This window comes from Palaemon carinicauda, chromosome 44, assembly GCF_036898095.1.
Source record: "Palaemon carinicauda isolate YSFRI2023 chromosome 44, ASM3689809v2, whole genome shotgun sequence".
Taxonomy (NCBI): domain Eukaryota; kingdom Metazoa; phylum Arthropoda; class Malacostraca; order Decapoda; family Palaemonidae; genus Palaemon; species Palaemon carinicauda.
This window is the reverse complement of record NC_090768.1, coordinates 33,041,690-33,066,063: the sequence shown is the minus strand read 5'-3', so window position 1 is coordinate 33,066,063 and position 24,374 is coordinate 33,041,690. Positions and strand designations below refer to the sequence as shown.

Sequence of the window (24,374 nt, the reverse complement as noted above, 5' to 3'; positions counted from 1 at the left end):
AAGAATGCCAGAGAATAAAATGGTTCTATTAAGAGGAGCAAATGTAACAGAGGGAAGCGAATAACCTAGTTTTGGTGTATCAGTTCTTGGAAGAAGGAAAACATTTCTGTTGTCTTTGGAGTAAAAGAATGCCAGAGATTAAAATGGTTCTATTAAGAGGAGCAAATGTAACAGATGGAAGCGAATGACCTAGTTTTAGTGTATCAGTTCTTGGAAGAAGGAAAACATTTCTGTTGTCTTTGGGGAAAAAGAATGCCAGAGATTAAAATGGTTCTATCAAGAGGAGCAAATGTAACAGAGGGAAGCGAATGACATAGTTTTGGTGTATTAGTTCTTGGAAGAAGGAAAACATTTCTGTTGTCTTTGGGGAAAAAAGAATGCCAGAGATTAAAATAGGTTTATTAAGAGGAGCAAATGTAACAGAGGGAAGCGAATGACCTAGTCTTGGTGTATCAGTTCTTGGAAAGGGGAAAACGTGTCTGTTGTCTTTGAGGAAAAACAATTGAAAGAATGACAGAGATCGGTGGCCAACAGCAACAGAGGTGTGTGGGAGGCCAAGTAGTAAACAACAACAGGAAATGAAACAAATGGTGGTGGAATCTGGAATCAAAAGCTTCATACAGCTGTATACCCAGAAGGTGTTGGCAAGATAACAACAACTACCAAACCTGTGAGGAATATAAACGGATAAAGAGGGCAAGAAAGAAAAATGTAGCGATTGCAAAGGGAAAAATTAGGGTAAAATGGAATGAGATCACGCAAAAACGAAGAGAGAAAAGATTCTACAGAATTGCATAAGTAAGAAATGATAGTCAAGGTGTAAGAGTGGTAGGAACTATTAAAGCTGAAAATAGAAATATATTAATTGAGGAAGAGGAAGTCAAGAGAACATGGATGACTATTCTCTTACAACTATTAAACACTGTGAATGAGTATGCAAACATCAGAGAGAGAAAGTTGAGACTGCTATAAAGATAATTAAAATAAATAAAGCTGAAGAGAAATCAGAACTAACAATAGAAGTGGTTAAAGCATTGCGAAATCTAGGCAAAGTGTGCGTGCACACACTCTTAGAAAAAAATATTGTAAGTAGGGGAAATGCCAAGGGACTGGGAAGATAAACAGATGTCTAAGTTATAAAGAACAAAAAGGAGACAAGTCGAACTAAATGACCTACAGATGTATACAAATTTTTGCCCTGTATTCAACATACTAGAAATGATATTAGAAGGAAAGTTGATAGATATACATGAGCAGCCGTTTTGGGTTCAAGAAAGGAAAGAACACAGTGGATACTATCTTTATAGTAAGATAAGTCCAAGATAAGTATCAGTATATAGAAGGAAAAGGGAAAGTTTATATGTGCCGTATCTTATGGATCTTGAAAAGGTGTATAACAGGGCACCAAGAAGGCTAGTTTATTAGCGTTTAAGAAAAGGAGAAGTACCAGTGAAGTTGATAAGGCTAGTGAGTAGTGAGAATGGAGTATGAGGGAGCATGAACCACTGTACAGACAAAATATGGGGAAAATAAAGCATTCACTGGGGATATTGGCCTCCCTCGGGGATCAGTTCTGAGTCCTTACCTATTCCTTGTCATTGTAGACACTTTGTCATTAGTATTAAGGAACAAAGAAGAATTGTGGGAACTGGTGTTTACTGAGGATTTAGTCATAATTGCGGACACAGAAGAACTGCAAGAAAGGTTTTTGGCATGGAGAAGGGTCCTAGAAAAGAAAATATTGAAGGTGAACATTAGAAAGACAAAGCTAAAGATTAGTAGTAAAGTACACGGAGAAATAAACATTCGTGTACAAGATGGTACAGAACAATGAGTTTGACTACTTGAGATCAATAAAAAGCAGTGAGACGAAAGTGAAAGAAACATGCCAAAAAATGGAGGGAAGTAACTGGAGTTGTTTTATAAAAACAAAGCTATCAGACATCTATCCTGCAGAAACTTGACCTCTTAAAAGTAAAGAGGAAGGACTGCTAGAAAGAATTAGGATGAGGATTGTGACTTGTATTACTGGACTATCACTACTAGAAAGGGGAAGAGAAGATATTTGACAGAATGTGAGTACATGTAATGTAAAAGATATGGCTAGGGAAGCTCGTCTGAGATACTGTATTATGAAGGTAGGTGGTAGAACTAGTCAACAGAAACAAGAAAATACTAATGATGTTATGAGGAGTGTAGGGCATCAGCGCATCAGATGGATGGATCTGGTGAAAAGGGATGGGACTAAGAGAAAAGTTAAAAAGAATAGAAACATGAAAAAAGTTGACTCGAGACACAGACACTGCTATACAATGGAATAAAACGGTAAAAAGAAGATTGGAAAGCAAGAAAACAGAGGTACGTTAATCAACGTAAGTAAGGGGCCATGTGCATGTTTGGGAATAATTATTGAGAGGGCTGTAACAATAATGAGAACAGTGAAAAAGGTTTGGCTGAAGTTAATCGACGTAAGTAAGGGGCCATGTGCATGTTTGGGAATAATTATTGAGAGGGCTGTACCAATAGTGAGAAAAGTGACAAAGGTTTAGCTGAAGTTAATCAACGTAGTTAAGGGGCCATTTGCATGTTTGGGAATAATTATTGAGAGGGCTGTAACAATAGTGAGAAAAGTGACAAAAGTTTGGCTGAAGTTAATCAACGTATGTAAGGGCCCATGTGCATGTTTGGGAAGTAATTATTAAGATGGCTGTAACAATAGTGAGAAAAGTGAGAAAAGTGACAAAGGTTTGACTGAAGTTAAGCTAAGTAAGTAAGGGACCATGTGCATGTTTGGGAAGTAAATATTGATATGACTGAACAATAGTGAGAAAAGTGACAAAGGTTTGGCTGATGTTAATCAACCTAAGCAAGGGGCCATGTGCATTCTTGGGAAGTAATTATTGAGAGGGCTGTAACAATAGTAAAAAAAGTGACAAAGGTTTGGCTGAAGTTAATCAACCTAAGTAAGGGGCCATGTGCATTCTTGGGAAGTAATTATTGAGAGGGCTGTAAAAATAGTGGGAAAAGTGACAAATGTTTGGCTGAAGTTAATCAACGTAAGAAAAGGGCCATGTGCATGTTTGGGAATTAATTATTGAGAGGGCTGTAACAATAGTGGGAAAAGTGACAAAGGTTTGGCTGAAGTTAATCAACGTAAGTGAGGGCCCATGTGCATTCTTGGGAAGTAATTATTGAGAGGGCTGTAACAATAGTAAAAAAAGTGACAAAGGTTTGGCTGAAGTTAATCAACCTAAGTAAGGGGCCATGTGCATTCTTGGGAAGTAATTATTGAGAGGGCTGTAACAATAGTGAAAAAAGTGACAAAGGTTTGGCTGAAGTTAATCAACGTAAGTAAGGGGCCATGTGCATTCTTGGGAAGTAATTATTGAGAGGGCTGTAAAAATAGTGAGAAAAGTGACAAATGTTTGGCTGAAGTTAATCAACGTAAGTAAGGGGCCATGTGCATGTTTGGGAAGTAATTATTGAGAGGGCTGTAACAATAGTGAGAAAAGTGACAAAGGTTTGGCTGAAGTTAATCAACGTAAGTAAAGGCCCATGTGAATTCTTGGGAAGTAATTATTGAGAGGGCTGTAACAATAGTGAGAAAAGTGACAAAGGTTTGACTGAAGTTAATCAACGTAAGTAAGGGGCCATGTGCATTCTTGGGAAGTAATCATTGAGAGGGCTGTAACAATAGTGAGAAAAGTGACAAAGGTTTGGCTGAAGTTAATCAACGTAAGTAAGGGGCCATGTGCATGTTTGGGAAGTAATTATTGAGAGGGCTGTAACAATAGTGAGAAAAGTGACAAATGTTTGGCTGAAGTTAATCAACGTAAGTAAGGGGCCATGTGCATTCTTGGGAAGTAATTATTGAGAGGGCTGTAAAAATAGTGAGAAAAGTGACAAATGTTTGGCTGAAGTTAATCAACGTAAGTAAGGGGCCATGTGCATGTTTGGGAAGTAATTATTGAGAGGGCTGTAACAATAGTGAGAAAAGTAACAAAGGTTTGGCTGAAGTTAATCAACGTAAGTAAAGGCCCATGTGAATTCTTGGGAAGTAATTATTGAGAGGGCTGTAACAATAGTGAGAAAAGTGACAAAGGTTTGACTGAAGTTAATCAATGTATTTAAGAGGCCAGGTGCATGTTTGGGAAGTAATCATTGAGAGGGCTGTAACAATAGTGAGAAAAGTGACAAAGGTTTGGCTGAAGTTAATCAACATAAGTAAGGGACCATGTGCATTCTTGGGAAGTAATTATTGAGAGGGCTGTAACAATAGTGAGAAAAGTGACAAAGGTTTGGCAGAAGTTAATCAACGTAAGTAAAGAGCCATGTGCATTCTTGGGAAGTAATTATTGAGAGGGCTGTAACAATAGTGAGAAAAGCGACAAAGGTTTGACTGAAGTTAATCAACGTAAGTAAAGAGCCATGTGCATTCTTGGGAAGTAATTATTGAGAGGGCTGTAACAATAGTGAGAAAAGTGACAAAGGTTTGACTGAAGTTAATCAACGTAAGTAAAGAGCCATGTGCATTCTTGGGAAGTAATTATTGAGAGGGCTGTAACAATAGTGAGAAAAGCGACAAAGGTTTGGCAGAAGTTAATCAACGTAAGTAAAGGGCCATGTGCATTCTTGAGAAGTAATTATTGAGAGGGCTGTAACAATAGTGAGAAAAGACACAAAGGTTTGACTGAAGTTAATCAACGTATTTAAAGGACCATGTGCATTCTTGGGAAGTAATTATTGAGAGGGCTGTAACAATAGTGAGAAAAGTGACAAAGGTTTGGCTGAAGTTAATCAACGTGAGTAAAAGGCCATGTGCATTCTTGGGAAGTAATTATTGAGAGGGCTGTAACAATAGTGAGAAAAGTACCATAGGTTTGGCTGAAGATAATCAACGTAAGTAAGGGGCCATGTGCATTCTTGGGAAGTAATTATTGAGAGGGCTGTAACAATAGTGAGAAATGTGAAATAGGTTTGGCTGAAGTTAATCAACGTAAGTAAGGGCCCATGTGCATTCTTGGGAAGTAATTATTGAGAGGGCCGCAACAATAGTGAGAAAAGTGACAAAGGTTTGGACGAAGTTAATCAACGTAAGTAAGGGACCATGTGCATTCTTGGGAAGTAATTATTGAGAGAGCTGTAACAATAGTGAGAAAAGTGACAAAGGTTTGGCTGAAGTTAATCAACGTAAGTAAAGGGCCATGTGCATTCTTAGGAAGTAATTATTGAGAGGGTTGTAACAATAGTGGAAAAAGTGACAAAGGTTTGGCTGAAGTTAATCAACGTAAGTAAAGGGCCATGTGCATTCTTGGGAAGTAATTATTGAGAGGGCTGTAACAATAGTGAGAAAAGTGACAAAGGTTTGGCTGAAGTTAATCAACGTAAGTAAAGGGCCATGTGCATTCTTGGGAAGTAATTATTGAGAGGGCTGTAACAATTGTGAGAAAAGTGACAAAGGTTTGGCTGAAGTTAATCAACGTAATTAATGGCCCATGTGCATTCTAGGGAAGTAATTATTGAGAGGGCTATAACAATAGTGAGAAATGTGACATAGGTTTGGCTGAAGTTAATCAACGTAAGTAAGGGCCCATGTGCATTCTTGGGAAGTAATTATTGAGAGGGCTGCAACAATAGTGAGAAAAGTGACAAAGGTTTGGACGAAGTTAATCAACGTAAGTAAGGGACCATGTGCATTCTTGGGAAGTAATTATTGAGAGGGCTGTAACAATAGTGAGAAAAGTGACAAAGGTTTGGCTGAAGTTAATCAACGTAAGTAAAGGGCCATGTGCATTCTTGGGAAGTAATTATTGAGAGGGCTGTAACAATAGTGAGAAAAGTGACAAAGGTTTGGCTGATGTTAATCAACCTAAGCAAGGGGCCATGTGCATTCTTGGGAAGTAATTATTGAGAGGGCTGTAACAATAGTGGAAAAAGTGACAAAGGTTTGGCTGATGTTAATCAACCTAAGCAAGGGGCCATGTGCATTCTTGGGAAGTAATTATTGAGAGGGCTGTAACAATAGTGAGAAATGTGACAAAGGTTTGGCTGAAGTTAATCAACGTAAGTAAGGGGCCATGTGCATTCTTGGGAAGTGATTATTGAGAGGGCTGTAACAATAGTGAAAAAAGTGACAAAGGTTTGGCTGATGTTAATCAACCCAAGCAAGGGGCCATGTGCATTCTTGGGAAGTAATTATTGAGAGGGCTGTAACAATAGTGAAAAAAGTGACAAAGGTTTGGCTGAAGTTAATCAACCTAAGCAAGGGGCCATGTGCATTCTTGGGAAGTAATTATTGAGAGGGCTGTAACAATAGTGAGAAAAGTGACAAAGGTTTGGCTGAAGTTAATCAACGTAAGTAAGGGGCCATGTGCATTCTTGGGAAGTAATTATTGAGAGGGCTGTAACAATAGTGAGAAAAGTGACAAAGGTTTGGCTGAAGTTAATCAACGTAAGTTAGGGCACATGTACATTCTTGGGAAGTAATTATTGAGATAGCTGTAACAATAGTGAGAAAAGTGACAAAGGTTTGGCTGAAGTTAATCAACGTATGTAAGGGGCCATGTGCAGGTTTGGGAAGTAATTATTGAGAGGGCTGTAACAATAGTGAGAAAAGTGACAAAGGTTTGGCTGAAGTTAATCAACGTATGTAAGGGGCCATGTGCATGTTTGGGAAGTAATTATTGAGAGGGCTGTAACAATAGTGAGAAAAGTGACAAAGGTTTGGCTGATGTTAATCAACGTATGTAAGGGGCCATGTGCATGTTTGGGAAGTAATTATTGAGAGGGCTGTAACAATAGTGAGAAAAGTTACAAAGGTTTGGCTGAAGTTAATCAACGTATGTAAGGGGCCATGTGCATGTTTGGGAAGTAATTATTGAGAGGGCTGTAACAATAGTGAGAAAAGTGACAAAAGTTTGGCTGAAGTTAATCAACGTATGTAAGGGGCCATGTGCATGTTTGGGAAGTAATTATTGAGAGGGCTGTAAGAATAGTGAGAAAAGTGACAAAGGTTTGGCGGAAGTTAATCAACGTATGTAAGGGGCCATGTGCATGTTTGGGAAGTAATTATTGAGAGGGCTGTAACAATAGTGAGAAAAGTGACAAAGGTTTGGCGGAAGTTAATCAACGTATGTAAGGGGCCAGGTGCATGTTTGGGAAGTAATTATTGAGAGGGCTGTAACAATAGTGAGAAAAGTGACAAAGGTTTGGCTGAAGTTAATCAACGTATGTAAGGGGCCATGTGCATGTTTGGGAAGTAATTATTGAGAGGGCTGTAACAATAGTGAGAAAAGTGACAAAGGTTTGGCTGAAGTTAATCAACGTATGTAAGGGGCCATGTGCATGTTTGGGAAGTAATTATTGAGAGGGCTGTAACAATAGTGAGAAAAGTGACAGAGGTTTGGCTGAAGTTAATCAACGTATGTAAGGGGCCATGTGCATGTTTGGGAAGTAATTATTGAGAGGGCTGTAACAATAGTGAGAAAAGTGACAAAGGTTTGGCTGAAGTTAATCAACGTATGTAAGGGGCCATGTGCATGTTTGGGAAGTAATTATTGAGAGGGCTGTAACAATAGTGAGAAAAGTGACAAAGGTTTGGCGGAAGTTAATCAACGTATGTAAGGGGCCATGTGCATGTTTGGGAAGTAATTATTGAGAGGGCTGTAACAATAGTGGTAAAAGTGACAAAGGTTTGGCTGAAGTTAATCAAAGTATGTAAGGGGCCATGTGCATTCTTGGGAAGTAATTATTGAGATAGCTGTAACAATAGTGAGAAAAGTGACAAAGGTTTGGCTGAAGTTAATCATCGTAAGTAAGGGGCCATGTGCATGTTTGGGAAGTAATTATTGAGAGGGCTGTAACAATAGTGAGAAAAGTGACAAAGGTTTGGCTGAAGTTAATCAACGTAAGAAAGGGGCCATGTGCATTCTTGGGAAGTGATTATTGAGAGGGCTGTAACAATAGTGAGAAAAGTGACAAAGGTTTGGCTGAAGTTAATCAACGTATGTAAGGGGCCATGTGCATGTTTAGGAAGTAATTATTGAGAGGGCTGTAACAATAGTGAGAAAAGTGACAAAGGTTTGGCTGAAGTTAATCAACGTAAGAAAGGGGCCATGTGCATTCTTGGGAAGTAATTATTGAGAGGGCTGCAACAATAGTGAGAAAAGTGACAAAGGTTTGGACGAAGTTAATCAACGTAAGTAAGGGACCATGTGCATTCTTGGGAAGTAATTATTGAGAGGGCTGTAACAATAGTGAGAAAAGTGACAAAGGTTTGGCTGAAGTTAATCAACGTAAGTAAAGGGCCATGTGCATTCTTGGGAAGTAATTATTGAGATAGCTGTAACAATAGTGAGAAAAGTGACAAAGGTTTGGCTGAAGTTAATCATCGTAAGTAATGGGGCCATGTACATTCTTGGGAAGTAATTATTGAGATAGCTGTAACAATAGTGAGAAAAGTGACAAAGGTTTGGCTGAAGTTAATCAACGTAAGTAAGGGGCCATGTGCATGTTTGGGAAGTAATTATTGAGAGGGCTGTAACAATAGTGAGAAAAGTGACAAAGGTTTGGCTGAAGTTAATCAACGTATGTAAGGGGCCATGTGCATGTTTGGGAAGTAATTATTGAGAGGGCTGTAACAATAGTGAGAAAAGTGACAAAGGTTTGGCTGAAGTTAATCAACGTATGTAAGGGGCCATGTGCATGTTTGGGAAGTAATTATTGAGAGGGCTGTAACAATAGTGAGAAAAGTGACAAAGGTTTGGCTGAAGTTAATCAACGTATGTAAGGGGCCATGTGCATGTTTGGGAAGTAATTATTGAGAGGGATGTAACAATAGTGAGAAAAGTGACAAAGGTTTGGCGGAAGTTAATCAACGTATGTAAGGGGCCAAGTGCATGTTTGGGAAGTAATTATTGAGAGGGCTGTAACAATAGTGAGAAAAGTGACAAAGGTTTGGCTGAAGTTAATCAACGTATGTAAGGGGCCATGTGCATGTTTAGGAAGTAATTATTGAGAGGGCTGTAACAATAGTGAGAAAAGTGACAAAGGTTTGGCGGAAGTTAATCAACGTATTTAAGGGACCATGTGCATTCTTGGGAAGTAATTATTGAGAGGGCTGTAACAATTGTGAGAAAAGTGACAAAGGTTTGGCTGAAGATAATCAACGTAAGTAAGGGGCCATGTGCATTCTAGGGAAGTAATTATTGAGAGGGCTGTAACAATAGTGAGAAATGTGACAAAGGTTTGGCTGAAGTTAATCAACGTATTTAAGGGACCATGTGCATTCTTGAGAAGTAATTATTGAGAGGGCTGTAACAATAGTGAGAAAAGTTACAAAGGTTTGGCTGAAGATAATCAACGTAAGTAAGGGGCCATGTGCATGTTTGGGAAGTAATTATTGAGAGGGCTGTAACAATAGTGAGAAATGTGACAAAGGTTTGGCTGAAGTTAATCAACGTAAGTTAGGGCCCATGTACATTCTTGGGAAGTAATTATTGAGAGGTCTGTAACAATAGTGAAAAAAGTGACAAAGGTTTGGCTGATGTTAATCAACCTAAGCAAGGGGCCATGTGCATTCTTGGGAAGTAATTATTGAGAGGGCTGTAACAATAGTGAGAAAAGTGACAAAGGTTTGGCGGAAGTTAATCAACATAAGTAAGGGCCCATGTGCATTCTTGGGAAGTAATTATTGAGAGGGCTGTAACAATAGTGAGAAAAGTGACAAAGGTTTGGCTGAAGTTAATCAACGTATTTAAGGGGCCATATGCATGTTTAAGAAGTAATTATTGAGAGGGCTGTAACAATAGTGAGAAATGTGACAAAGGTTTGGCCAAAGTTAATCAACGTGAGTAAGGGGCCATGTGCATTCTTGGGAAGTAATTATTGAGAGGGCTGTAACAATAGTGAGAGAAGTGACAAAAGTTTGGCTGAAGTTAATCAACGTATTTAAGGGGCCATATGCATGTTTAGGAAGTAATTATTGAGAGGGCTGTAACAATAGTGAAAAAAGTGACAAAGGTTTGGTTAAAGTTAATCAACGTAAGTAAAGGGTCATGTGCATTCTTGGGAAGTAATTATTGAGAAGGCTGTAACAATAGTGAGAAAAGTGACAAAGGTTTGGTTAAAGTTAATCAACGTGAGTAAGGGCCCATGTGCATTCTTGGGAAGTAATTATTGAGAAGGCTGTAACAATAGTGAGAAAAGTGACAAAGGTTTGGTTAAAGTTAATCAACGTAAGTAAAGGGTTATGTGCATTCTTGGGAAGTAATTATTGAGAAGGCTGTAACAATAGTGAGAAAAGTGACAAAGGTTTGGCTGAAGTTAATCAACGTAATTAATGGCCCATGTGCATTCTAGGGAAGTAATTATTGAGAAGGCTGTAACAATAGTGAGAAAAGTGACAAAGGTTTGGTTAAAGTTAATCAACGTAAGTAAAGGGTTATGTGCATTCTTGGGAAGTAATTATTGAGAAGGCTGTAACAATAGTGAGAAAAGTGACAAAGGTTTGGTTAAAGTTAATCAACGTGAGTAAGGGCCCATGTGCATTCTTGGGAATTAATTATTGAGAAGGCTGTAACAATAGTGAGAAAAGTGACAAAGGTTTGGTTAAAGTTAATCAACGTAAGTAAAGGGTTATGTGCATTCTTGGGAAGTAATTATTGAGAAGGCTGTAACAATAGTGAGAAAAGTGACAAAGGTTTGGTTAAAGTTAATCAACGTGAGTAAGGGCCCATGTGCATTCTTGGGAAGTAATTATTGAGAAGGCTGTAACAATAGTGAAAAAAGTGACAAAGGTTTGGTTAAAGTTAATCAACGTAAGTAAAGGGTTATGTGCATTCTTGTGAAGCAATTATTGAGAAGGCTGTAACAATAGTGAAAAAAGTGACAAAGATTTGGCTGAAGTTAATCAACGTAAGTAAGGGGCCATGTGCATTCTTGGGAAGTAATTATTGAGAGGGCTGTAACAATAGTGAGAAAAGTGACAAAGGTTTGGCTGAAGTTAATCAACGTATGTAAGGGGCCATGTGCATGTTTGGGAAGTAATTATTGAGAGGGCTGTAACAATAGTGAGAAAAGTGACAAAGGTTTGGCTGAAGTTAGTCAACGTAAGTAAGGGGCCATGTGCATTCTTGGGAAGTAATTATTGAGAGGGCTGTAACAATAGTGAGAAAAGTGACAAAGATTTGGCTGAAGTTAATCAACGTAAGTAAGGGGCCATGTGCATTCTTGGGAAGTAATTATTGAGAGGGCTGTAACAATAGTGAGAAAAGTGACAAATATTTGGCTGAAGTTAATCAACGAAAGTAAGGGGCCATGTGCATTCTTGGGAAGTAATTATTGAGATAGCTGTAACAATAGTGAGAAAAGTGACAAAGGTTTGGCTGAAGTTAATCAACGTAAGTAAGGGGCCATGTGCATTCTTGGGAAGTAATTATTGAGAGGACTGTAACAATAGTGAGAAAAGTGACAAAGGCTTGGCTGAAGTTAATCAACGTAAGTAAGGGCCCATGTGCATTCTTGGGAAGTAATTATTGAGAGGACTGTAACAATAGTGAGAAAAGTGACAAAGGTTTGGCTGAAGTTAATCAACGTAAGTAAGGGGCCATGTGCATTCTTGGGAAGTAATCATTGAGAGGACTGTAACAATAGTGAGAAAAGTGACAAAGGCTTGGCTGAAGTTAATCAACGTAAGTAAGGGGCCATGTGCATTCTTGGGAAGTAATTATTGAGAGGGCTGTAACAATAGTGAGAAAAGCGACAAAGGTTTGGCGGAAGTTAATCAACGTAAGTGAAGGGCCATAAGCATTCTTGAGAAGTAATTATTGAGAGGGCTGTAACAATAGTGAGAAAAGACACAAAGGTTTGACTGAAGTTAATCAACGTATTTAAAGGACCATGTGCATTCTTGGGAAGTAATTATTGAGAGGGCTGTAACAATAGTGAGAAAAGTGACAAAGGTTTGGCTGAAGTTAATCAACGTGAGTAAAAGGCCATGTGCATTCTTGGGAAGTAATTATTGAGAGGGCTGTAACAATAGTGAGAAAAGTACCATAGGTTTGGCTGAAGATAATCAACGTAAGTAAGGGGCCATGTGCATTCTTGGGAAGTAATTATTGAGAGGGCTGTAACAATAGTGAGAAATGTGAAATAGGTTTGGCTGAAGTTAATCAACGTAAGTAAGGGCCCATGTGCATTCTTGGGAAGTAATTTTTGAGAGGGCCGCAACAATAGTGAGAAAAGTGACAAAGGTTTGGACGAAGTTAATCAACGTAAGTAAGGGACCATGTGCATTCTTGGGAAGTAATTATTGAGAGGGCTGTAACAATAGTGAGAAAAGTGACAAAGGTTTGGCTGAAGTTAATCAACGTAAGTAAAGGGCCATGTGCATTCTTGGGAAGTAATTATTGAGAGGGCTGTAACAATAGTGAGAAAAGTGACAAAGGTTTGGCTGAAGTTAATCAACGTAAGTAAAGGGCCATGTGCATTCTTGGGAAGTAATTATTGAGAGGGCTGTAACAATAGTGAGAAAAGTGACAAAGGTTTGGCTGAAGTTAATCAACGTAAGTAAAGGGCCATGTGCATTCTTGGGAAGTAATTATTGAGAGGGCTGTAACAATTTTGAGAAAAGTGACAAAGGTTTGGCTGAAGTTAATCAACGTAATTAATGGCCCATGTGCATTCTAGGGAAGTAATTATTGAGAGGGCTGTAACAATAGTGAGAAATGTGACATAGGTTTGGCTGAAGTTAATCAACGTAAGTAAGGGCCCATGTGCATTCTTGGGAAGTAATTATTGAGAGGGCTGCAACAATAGTGAGAAAAGTGACAAAGGTTTGGACGAAGTTAATCAACGTAAGTAAGGGACCATGTGCATTCTTGGGAAGTAATTATTGAGAGGGCTGTAACAATAGTGAGAAAAGTGACAAAGGTTTGGCTGAAGTTAATCAACGTAAGTAAAGGGCCATGTGCATTCTTGGGAAGTAATTATTGAGAGGGCTGTAACAATAGTGAGAAAAGTGACAAAGGTTTGGCTGATGTTAATCAACCTAAGCAAGGGGCCATGTGCATTCTTGGGAAGTAATTATTGAGAGGGCTGTAACAATAGTGAAAAAAGTGACAAAGGTTTGGCTGAAGTTAATCAACGTAAGTAAGGGGCCATGTGCATTCTTGGGAAGTGATTATTGAGAGGGCTGTAACAATAGTGAAAAAAGTGACAAAGGTTTGGCTGATGTTAATCAACCTAAGCAAGGGGCCATGTGCATTCTTGGGAAGTAATTATTGAGAGGGCTGTAACAATAGTGAAAAAAGTGACAAAGGTTTGGCTGAAGTTAATCAACGTATGTAAGGGGCCATGTGCATGTTTGGGAAGTAATTATTGAGAGGGCTGTAACAATAGTGAGAAAAGTGACAAAGGTTTGGCTGAAGTTAATCAACGTATGTAAGGGGCCATGTGCATGTTTGGGAAGTAATTATTGAGAGGGCTGTAAGAATAGTGAGAAAAGTGACAAAGGTTTGGCGGAAGTTAATCAACGTATGTAAGGGGCCATGTGCATGTTTGGGAAGTAATTATTGAGAGGGCTGTAACAATAGTGAGAAAAGTGACAAAGGTTTGGCGGAAGTTAATCAACGTATGTAAGGGGCCATGTGCATGTTTGGGAAGTAATTATTGAGAGGGCCGTAACAATAGTGAGAAAAGTGACAAAGGTTTGGCTGAAGTTAATCAACGTATGTAAGGGGCCATGTGCATGTTTGGGAAGTAATTATTGAGAGGGCTGTAACAATAGTGAGAAAAGTGACAAAGGTTTGGCTGAAGTTAATCAACGTATGTAAGGGGCCATGTGCATGTTTGGGAAGTAATTATTGAGAGGGCTGTAACAATAGTGAGAAAAGTGACAGAGGTTTGGCTGAAGTTAATCAACGTATGTAAGGGGCCATGTGCATGTTTGGGAAGTAATTATTGAGAGGGCTGTAACAATAGTGAGAAAAGTGACAAAGGTTTGGCTGAAGTTAATCAACGTATGTAAGGGGCCATGTGCATGTTTGGGAAGTAATTATTGAGAGGGCTGTAACAATAGTGAGAAAAGTGACAAAGGTTTGGCGGAAGTTAATCAACGTATGTAAGGGGCCATGTGCATGTTTGGGAAGTAATTATTGAGAGGGCTGTAACAATAGTGGTAAAAGTGACAAAGGTTTGGCTGAAGTTAATCAACGTATGTAAGGGGCCATGTGCATTCTTGGGAAGTAATTATTGAGATAGCTGTAACAATAGTGAGAAAAGTGACAAAGGTTTGGCTGAAGTTAATCATCGTAAGTAAGAGGCCATGTGCATGTTTGGGAAGTAATTATTGAGAGGGCTGTAACAATAGTGAGAAAAGTGACAAAGGTTTGGCTGAAGTTAATCAACGTAAGAAAGGGGCCATGTGCATTCTTGGGAAGTGATTATTGAGAGGGCTGTAACAATAGTGAGAAAAGTGACAAAGGTTTGGCTGAAGTTAATCAACGTATGTAAGGGGCCATGTGCATGTTTAGGAAGTAATTATTGAGAGGGCTGTAACAATAGTGAGAAAAGTGACAAAGGTTTGGCTGAAGTTAATCAACGTAAGAAAGGGGCCATGTGCATTCTTGGGAAGTAATTATTGAGATAGCTGTAACAATAGTGAGAAAAGTGACAAAGGTTTGGCTGAAGTTAATCAACGTATGTAAGGGGCCATGTGCATTCTTGGGAAGTAATTATTGAGATAGCTGTAACAATAGTGAGAAAAGTGACAAAGGTTTGGCTGAAGTTAATCATCGTAAGTAAGGGGCCATGTACATTCTTGGGAAGTAATTATTGAGATAGCTGTAACAATAGTGAGAAAAGTGACAAAGGTTTGGCTGAAGTTAATCAACGTAAGTAAGGGGCCATGTGCATGTTTGGGAAGTAATTATTGAGAGGGCTGTAACAATAGTGAGAAAAGTGACAAAGGTTTGGCTGAAGTTAATCAACGTATGTAAGGGGCCATGTGCATGTTTGGGAAGTAATTATTGAGAGGGCTGTAACAATAGTGAGAAAAGTGACAAAGGTTTGGCTGAAGTTAATCAACGTATGTAAGGGGCCATGTGCATGTTTGGGAAGTAATTATTGAGAGGGCTGTAACAATAGTGAGAAAAGTGACAAAGGTTTGGCTGAAGTTAATCAACGTATGTAAGGGGCCATGTGCATGTTTGGGAAGTAATTATTGAGAGGGATGTAACAATAGTGAGAAAAGTGACAAAGGTTTGGCGGAAGTTAATCAACGTATGTAAGGGGCCAAGTGCATGTTTGGGAAGTAATTATTGAGAGGGCTGTAACAATAGTGAGAAAAGTGACAAAGGTTTGGCTGAAGTTAATCAACGTATGTAAGGGGCCATGTGCATGTTTAGGAAGTAATTATTGAGAGGGCTGTAACAATAGTGAGAAAAGTGACAAAGGTTTGGCGGAAGTTAATCAACGTATTTAAGGGACCATGTGCATTCTTGGGAAGTAATTATTGAGAGGGCTGTAACAATTGTGAGAAAAGTGACATAGGTTTGGCTGAAGATAATCAACGTAAGTAAGGGGCCATGTGCATTCTAGGGAAGTAATTATTGAGAGGGCTGTAACAATAGTGAGAAATGTGACAAAGGTTTGGCTGAAGTTAATCAACGTATTTAAGGGACCATGTGCATTCTTGAGAAGTAATTATTGAGAGGGCTGTAACAATAGTGAGAAAAGTTACAAAGGTTTGGCTGAAGATAATCAACGTAAGTAAGGGGCCATGTGCATGTTTGGGAAGTAATTATTGAGAGGGCTGTAACAATAGTGAGAAATGTGACAAAGGTTTGGCTGAAGTTAATCAACGTAAGTTAGGGCCCATGTACATTCTTGGGAAGTAATTATTGAGAGGTCTGTAACAATAGTGAAAAAAGTGACAAAGGTTTGGCTGATGTTAATCAACCTAAGCAAGGGGCCATGTGCATTCTTGGGAAGTAATTATTGAGAGGGCTGTAACAATAGTGAGAAAAGTGACAAAGGTTTGGCGGAAGTTAATCAACGTAAGTAAGGGCCCATGTGCATTCTTGGGAAGTAATTATTGAGAGGGCTGTAACAATAGTGAGAAAAGTGACAAAGGTTTGGCTGAAGTTAATCAACGTATTTAAGGGGCCATATGCATGTTTAAGAAGTAATTATTGAGAGGGCTGTAACAATAGTGAGAAATGTGACAAAGGTTTGGCTAAAGTTAATCAACGTGAGTAAGGGCCCATGTGCATTCTTGGGAAGTAATTATTGAGAGGGCTGTAACAATAGTGAGAGAAGTGACAAAAGTTTGGCTGAAGTTAATCAACGTATTTAAGGGGCCATATGCATGTTTAGGAAGTAATTATTGAGAGGGCTGTAACAATAGTGAAAAAAGTGACAAAGGTTTGGTTAAAGTTAATCAACGTAAGTAAAGGGTCATGTGCATTCTTGGGAAGTAATTATTGAGAAGGCTGTAACAATAGTGAGAAAAGTGACAAAGGTTTGGTTGAAGTTAATCAACGTGAGTAAGGGCCCATGTGCATTCTTGGGAAGTAATTATTGAGAAGGCTGTAACAATAGTGAGAAAAGTGACAAAGGTTTGGTTAAAGTTAATCAACGTAAGTAAAGGGTTATGTGCATTCTTGGGAAGTAATTATTGAGAAGGCTGTAACAATAGTGAGAAAAGTGACAAAGGTTTGGCTGAAGTTAATCAACGTAATTAATGGCCCATGTGCATTCTAGGGAAGTAATTATTGAGAAGGCTGTAACAATAGTGAGAAAAGTGACAAAGGTTTGGTTAAAGTTAATCAACGTAAGTAAAGGGTTATGTGCATTCTTGGGAAGTAATTATTGAGAAGGCTGTAACAATAGTGAGAAAAGTGACAAAGGTTTGGTTAAAGTTAATCAACGTGAGTAAGGGCCCATGTGCATTCTTGGGAAGTAATTATTGAGAAGGCTGTAACAATAGTGAGAAAAGTGACAAAGGTTTGGTTAAAGTTAATCAACGTAAGTAAAGGGTTATGTGCATTCTTGGGAAGTAATTATTGAGAAGGCTGTAACAATAGTGAGAAAAGTGACAAAGGTTTGGTTAAAGTTAATCAACGTAAGTAAAGGGTTATGTGCATTCTTGGGAAGTAATTATTGAGAAGGCTGTAACAATAGTGAGAAAAGTGACAAAGGTTTGGTTAAAGTTAATCAACGTGAGTAAGGGCCCATGTGCATTCTTGGGAAGTAATTATTGAGAAGGCTGTAACAATAGTGAGAAAAGTGACAAAGGTTTGGTTAAAGTTAATCAACGTAAGTAAAGGGTTATGTGCATTCTTGGGAAGTAATTATTGAGAAGGCTGTAACAATAGTGAGAAAAGTGACAAAGGTTTGGTTAAAGTTAATCAACGTGAGTAAGGGCCCATGTGCATTCTTGGGAAGTAATTATTGAGAAGGCTGTAACAATAGTGAAAAAAGTGACAAAGGTTTGGTTAAAGTTAATCAACGTAAGTAAAGGGTTATGTGCATTCTTGTGAAGTAATTATTGAGAAGGCTGTAACAATAGTGAAAAAAGTGACAAAGATTTGGCTGAAGTTAATCAACGTAAGTAAGGGGCCATGTGCATTCTTGGGAAGTAATTATTGAGAGGGCTGTAACAATAGTGAGAAAAGTGACAAAGGTTTGGCTGAAGTTAATCAACGTATGTAAGGGGCCATGTGCATGTTTGGGAAGTAATTATTGAGAGGGCTGTAACAATAGTGAGAAAAGTGACAAAGGTTTGGCTGAAGTTAGTCAACGTAAGTAAGGGGCCATGTGCATTCTTGGGAAGTAATTATTGAGAGGGCTGTAACAATAGTGAGAAAAGTGACAAAGATTTGGCTGAAGTTAATCAACGTAAGTAAGGGGCCATGTGCATTCTTGGGAAGTAATTATTGAGAGGGTTGTAACAATAGTTTGAAAAGTGACAAAGGTTTAGCTGAAGTTAATTAACGTAAGTAAGGGCCCATGTGCATTCTTGGGAAGTAATTCTTGAGAGGGCTGTAACAATAGTTTGAAAAGTGACAAATGTTTGGCTGAAGTTAATTAACGTAAGTAAGGGGCCATATGCATTCTTGGGAAGTAATTATTGAGAGGGCTGTAACAATAGTGATAAAAGTGACAAAGGTTTGGCTGAAGTTAATTAATGTAAGTAAGGGCCCATATGCATGTTTGGGAAGTAATTATTAAGAGGGCTGTAACAATAGTGAGAAAAGTGACAAAGGCTTGGCTGAAGTTAATCAACGTAAGTAAGGGCCCATGTGCATTCTTGGGAGGTAATTATTGAAAGGGCTGTAACAGTAGTGAGAAAAGTGACAAAGGTTTGGCTGAAGTTAATCAACGTAAGTAAGGGCCCATGTGCATTCTTGGGAAGTAATTATTGAGAGGGCTGTAACAATAGTAAGAAAAGTGACAAAGGTTTGCTGAAGTTAATCAACGTAAGTAAGGGGCCATGTGCATTCTTGGGAAGTAATTATTGAGAGGGCTGTAACAATAGTGAGTAAAGTGACAAAGGTTTGGTTAAAGTTAATCAACGTAGGTAAGCGGCCATGTGCATTATTGGGAAGTAATTATTGAGAGGGCTGTAACAATAGTGAGTAAAGTGACAAAGGTTTGGTTGAAGTTAACGTAAGTAAGGGGCCATGTGCATTCTAGGGAAGTAATTATTGAGAGGGCTGTAACAATAGTGAGTAAAGTGACAAAGGTTTGGCTGAAGTTAATCAACGTAAGTAAGGGGCCATGTGCATTCTTGGGAAGTAATTATTGAAAGGGCTGTAACAATAGTGAGTAAAGTGACAAAGGTTTGGTTAAAGTTAATCAACGTAAGTAAGGGGCCATGTGCATTCTTTGGAAGTAATTATTGAGAGGGCTGTAACAATAGTAAGAAAAGTGACAAAGGTTTGGTTAAAGTTAATCAACGTAAGTAAGGGGCCATGTGCATTCTTGGGAAGTAATTATTGAGAGGGCTGTAACAATAGTAAGAAAAGTGACAAAGGTTTGGTTAAAGTTAATCAACGTAAGTAAGGGGCCATGTGCATTCTTAGGAAGTAATTATTGACAGGGCTGTAACAATAGTAAGAAAAGTGACAAAGGTTTGGTTAAAGTTAATCAACGTAAGTAAGGGGCCATGTGCATTCTTGGGAAGTAATTATTGACAGGGCTGTAACAATAGTAAGAAAAGTGACAAAGGTTTGGTTAAAGTTAATCAACGTAAGTAAGGGGCCATGTGCATTCTTGGGAAGTAATTATTGACAGGGCTGTAACAATAGTAAGAAAAGTGACAAAGGTTTGGTTAAAGTTAATCAACGTAAGTAAGGGGCCATGTGCATTCTTGGGAAGTAATTATTGACAGGGCTGTAACAATAGTAAGAAAAGTGACAAAGGTTTGGTTAAAGTTAATCAACGTAAGTAAGGGGCCATGTGCATTCTTGGGAAGTAATTATTGACAGGGCTGTAACAATAGTAAGAAAAGTGACAAAGGTTTGGTTAAAGTTAATCAACGTAAGTAAGGTGCCATGTGCATTCTTGGGAAGTAATTATTGACAGGGCTGTAACAATAGTAAGAAAAGTGACAAAGGTTTGGTTAAAGTTAATCAACGTAAGTAAGGGGCCATGTGCATTCTTGGAAAGTAATTATTGAGAGGGCTGTAACAATAGTAAGAAAAGTGACAAAGGTTTGGTTAAAGTTAATCAACGTAAGTAAGGGGCCATGTGCATTCTTGGGAAGTAATTATTGAGAGGGCTGTAACAATAGTAAGAAAAGTGACAAAGGTTTGGTTAAAGTTAATCAACGTAAGTAAGGGGCCATGTGCAATCTTGGGAAGTAATTATTGACAGGGCTGTAACAATAGTGAGTAAAGTGACAAAGGTTTGGTTAAAGTTAATCAACGTAAGTAAGGGGCCATGTGCATTTTTGGGAAGTAATTATTGACAGGGCTGTAACAATAGTAAGAAAAGTGACAAAGGTTTGGTTAAAGTTAATCAACGTAAGTAAGTGGCCATGTGCATTCTTGGGAAGTAATTATTGACAGGGCTGTAACAATAGTAAGAAAAGTGACAAAGGTTTGGTTAAAGTTAATCAACGTAAGTAAGGGGCCATGTGCATTCTTGGGAAGTAATTATTGACAGGGCTGTAACAATAGTAAGAAAAGTGACAAAGGTTTGGTTAAAGTTAATCAACGTAAGTAAGGGGCCATGTGCATTCTTGGGAAGTAATTATTGAGAGGGCTGTAACAATAGTGAGTAAAGTGACAAAGGTTTGGTTAAAGTTAATCAACGTAAGTAAGGGGCCATGTGCATTCTTTAACCATTTATCATTTGATGTAATGATTTTTCTAAAAGCATCACCTTCTTTCTATTCTCTACTGTCAATATTGCTTGTTTCAGCCATTAACCCCAAATAAGATGTAGTTGCAACTTGTTCTCACATTCCTTCAATAACATTGAACTGAAGTCCTTCTAACTTCATAATACCCAAACGTCTCAATGGTTGCTAACAATCTAAGTACCATTACCATCTCGTATTATCTTTACTCTCACCTGTAATGCCAATTGTCCTACCCTGTCGACGTCTCCATTCTACCTAACTTCTTGCTCAAAATATTCTATTTTTTTGCTTCCTTTTTGTTCATGTTAAGACGATAGTCTCCTTCTTAAAAGTACCATTTTTCTTTACTACATCTATCCTTCTATTTCTAATATTGAGGAACATAATGACATCATGAACATAGTAGTAGTATATTAAGTCTCAATGCACCAAATATTATAATTAGAATGACTTACAAACCCTCACAGAGGAAACCATAAAGCCCTCCTTACTCCGGAAGCCAAATATCAAATCTGAAAAAGTAACAAAAAATTATCAGTCTTTTAGTTCTAAGTAACTTCGGCCATTAAATCATATTAATTTTTTTTTTTTACTTTTATTAAGAAAATATACAGTTTACAAGTTCATTTTTACAAATACATATTTATATAAACATATAATTTATATTTTGATATTGGTTTTTCTGATGTTCATAATTCATCATTAGCATATACTAACATTAGTCATATTAATATTTACATAACATAAAGACAAGCTGATTATGCAATAAATCAAGATTACTTTATTTTATATACTTTAAACTTCAATTATCATTAAGGAATTTTTCACACGAATTTACTCATTTTTATCCAAATTAACATATTCTTTTGTAAAATGTGAAAGACATTTATCCTCTAGTGACTTGAACAATATAAATCTTGTCTTAAATATTCTACTTTTAATAAAGGAGATCATACTTAACTCATCTGCTGAGGGCATTACCTTATGAAGGTACCAGATCCCAATTATAAATTCACTTATTAATAGCATTGCTGTGTTTCTGTCTCTTTTAGAATAGGCCTGAAAATCCAGTTTTAAAACCTTTAGAAAGCTTTGTGTGTGTATTTTACAAACCTTGTTCAAAAATGTTTTAATCCAATTCACAACTGTTCCTCTAAATCTACAAAAATAAACTAAGTGCATAATTGTTTCAGGCTCTCCACAATTGCCACACAAACAACTGTCCGTAATTTTCATCATAAATAACCTATCCTTTGTAGCTAAGACTTCGTGGCTGTATTTAAACAATATTTCTCTATTTACTGGATCAATCCACTTGTTATTCAAATTTTCCCATATTATATTCCAGTTAAACAACGGATAACTTTCTTCAATACTTGGCAGAACTGATTCACCTCTCAGCATGTGAGAGTAAATGTGTTTTAATTTCAGCAAAGGATAGGTCTTTACCTTTATTACAGAGTGAAATATCGTCATTATTTTGTCATAATATGGAGTGCTAAAAATGGTAGATTCACTAAATCTGTTAAAATCAACAAGATAAGAAAGCCTCAGCTTACAATAATATGCAGCTATTTCACATCCCATTAATCTATTGACAATACTTTTGTAAAAGCTGTTGAAAAGCATACAATTGGCTTTCACAGTTAGATTTACAATACCACATCCACCTTGACTCTTTAGAAGATACATAGTTTTCCTTTTAATAGGTTGATAATTCCCATTCCAGAGATATCTGAAGGTACACTTTTCTATGTACTTACCAATATCAGCTGGAATGGGAAATACCTGAGACACATACCATGCCTTTGATAATACAGTTACATTAATCATTACACTCTTTTGAAATAAAGTTAGTCTTCGTTTATAAAGTGGCCCTATCATTTTTGAAATATTATCCTTGATATTTTCCCAGTTCACCCTTACAGATAGTTCATAATCATTATTATGGATTATACCTAGGATTTTAAAACTGCCTTGTTTCACTTCTATCCCTGTTTCTGGCCATTCGAGTTTGTCTTTCCACGAGCCAATTCCCACAATGTAAGTTTTCTTTTTATTAAGTTTCGCTCCACTTGCCTTTTCGTACTCATTAATAACCCGTGAAGTTTCCTCAATACCTTCCAACTTATTGACAATAATAGTGCTATCATCTGCAAAGCCAACCACTACAATTTTTAACCCATTCGGAAGATCTGGAGAAAAAGTTCCCAACCTAACTTTCAGCATTCTATACAATGGTTCTTGAGCTATAACAAATAAAATCATCGATAATGGACAACCCTGTCGAACAGACTTGCCTATTAGAAAAGGGTCAGATATATGGCCATTTGTAGATATACAGCTTTTGGCATCCTTATAAAGCATCCTAATCAAGTTTACAAATTCTAAAGAAAATCCAAGTTTGTATAACGTTCCGAATAGAGAGTCCAGATTTACCATATCGAATGCTTTATACCAATCAAGATTAATCAGGGCAGCTTTCTTGTTTTCATTTTTTTGGAAGTATATTACATCTCTTAGCAAGGTGTTACAGTTAATAATTGACCTTCCTGGGATAGCACAAAACTGTTCCTCTGATACGAAAAGAGATATAACTGATTTTAACCTGTTTGCTAAAACCTTCGCTATAATCTTATAATCTACATTTAACATAGTTATGGGCCTCCAGTTATTAAGATTACACTTATCTCCATTTTTTGGTAAAAGTTTAATGACACCTTTATTTGAGTCTTTCCACATTTTAAAATTAGTAAATGAGAATTTCAGTACTTTCATAAGTTCGTTTTTTACAATGCTCCACATAGTTTTGTAGAATTCGACGGCTAATCCATCAACACCAGGACATTTCCCATTTTTCATTCCTGATATAGCTTCCCAAACTTCTTTCTCTGTTAATTCAGCCTTCAGGTTTAAGTTCATATCATCATCTATGACACTGTTCATATTTTCAAGAAATTTATATTTCAAATCAAAATCTATAGATTCTTCTTTATACAAATTTTCATAAAATTCTAATACATACCTTTGTATAGACTTTGTGTCTGTTACATATGCACCCTCTTTTACACACAATTTATCGATACTTGTTTTTACATTCTTTTCTTTCCCAAGTAAATATGCAGATATTTTTTCCCCATACATTCTTTCATCAATTCTAGCTCTTACATAGACCCCTTCACATATCTCATTTTCAATTACATTTATTCTGTCTTTAAGTTCCTCTATTTTGTAAAAGTTATTACAGTTTTCAGAATGGATCCAATAATTCCGCCTTAATTCTGCTTTCAGCAGATTCAGTAAGCCAAATCTCTCCTGATTTATTGTCTTTGAAACTTTAACAAAAAAGAGTCTAAGCTGAACTTTTGCATAAATCCACCAGTCTAAAATAGAATGAAACTGTGCATCACCCATCTTTCTTTTCAAATAGCTCCAAAATTGAACAAGGTTTTCTATCACCACAGTATTTTTCAGAATACTTGTATTTAATTTCCAGTATCCCTTGCCAAAGCTAATATCATTGTCCATCTTAATCTTAACCATAACAGAATTATGATCAGACCAGCTTAATGGAATATTTTCAGATTCACTTACATTATTCTTCAGATCTCTAACGTATATGCGATCAATCCTAGAACCATACTTATGCCTAACATACGTATATTCAATCAAATGGTTTTTCAAGAGCCACACATCTTTAAGTTGTAAATCATTTTTTTAATCTTTGAAGAGCTGTTGAAATTATATGATTATCAGGATTAGAGCAATCTCTTTTGCTCGTTACGCTGTTCCAATCCCCACCTATGATCAAGTTTCGTAAATTGTGTCTCATGTAATATAACAAAACATTTAAAAACAGTTCCTCTCTTTCCTTTTTCTTATTTGTCCCTGAAGGGGCATACACATTTATTAATAGAATATCTGTTCCTTGATATGTACATTTTACACTGATTATTTGGCCTTTTACATCCATCTCCTGATTCAGAACCTTCACTCTCGACTTTTT

At 37.3% G+C, this 24,374-nt stretch overlaps 1 long non-coding RNA gene across 1 annotated transcript in view; it reads right to left on the bottom strand.

The window, feature by feature from the left end:
* The window catches only part of LOC137634139 (uncharacterized), a 69,565-nt gene that overhangs the window by 4,514 nt on the left and 40,677 nt on the right, over positions 1–24,374 (bottom strand). The window contains exon 2 of the long non-coding RNA XR_011042459.1: positions 20,824–20,880. This is a non-coding gene — a long non-coding RNA (uncharacterized lncRNA). The remainder of the gene's footprint in view (positions 1–20,823; positions 20,881–24,374) is intronic.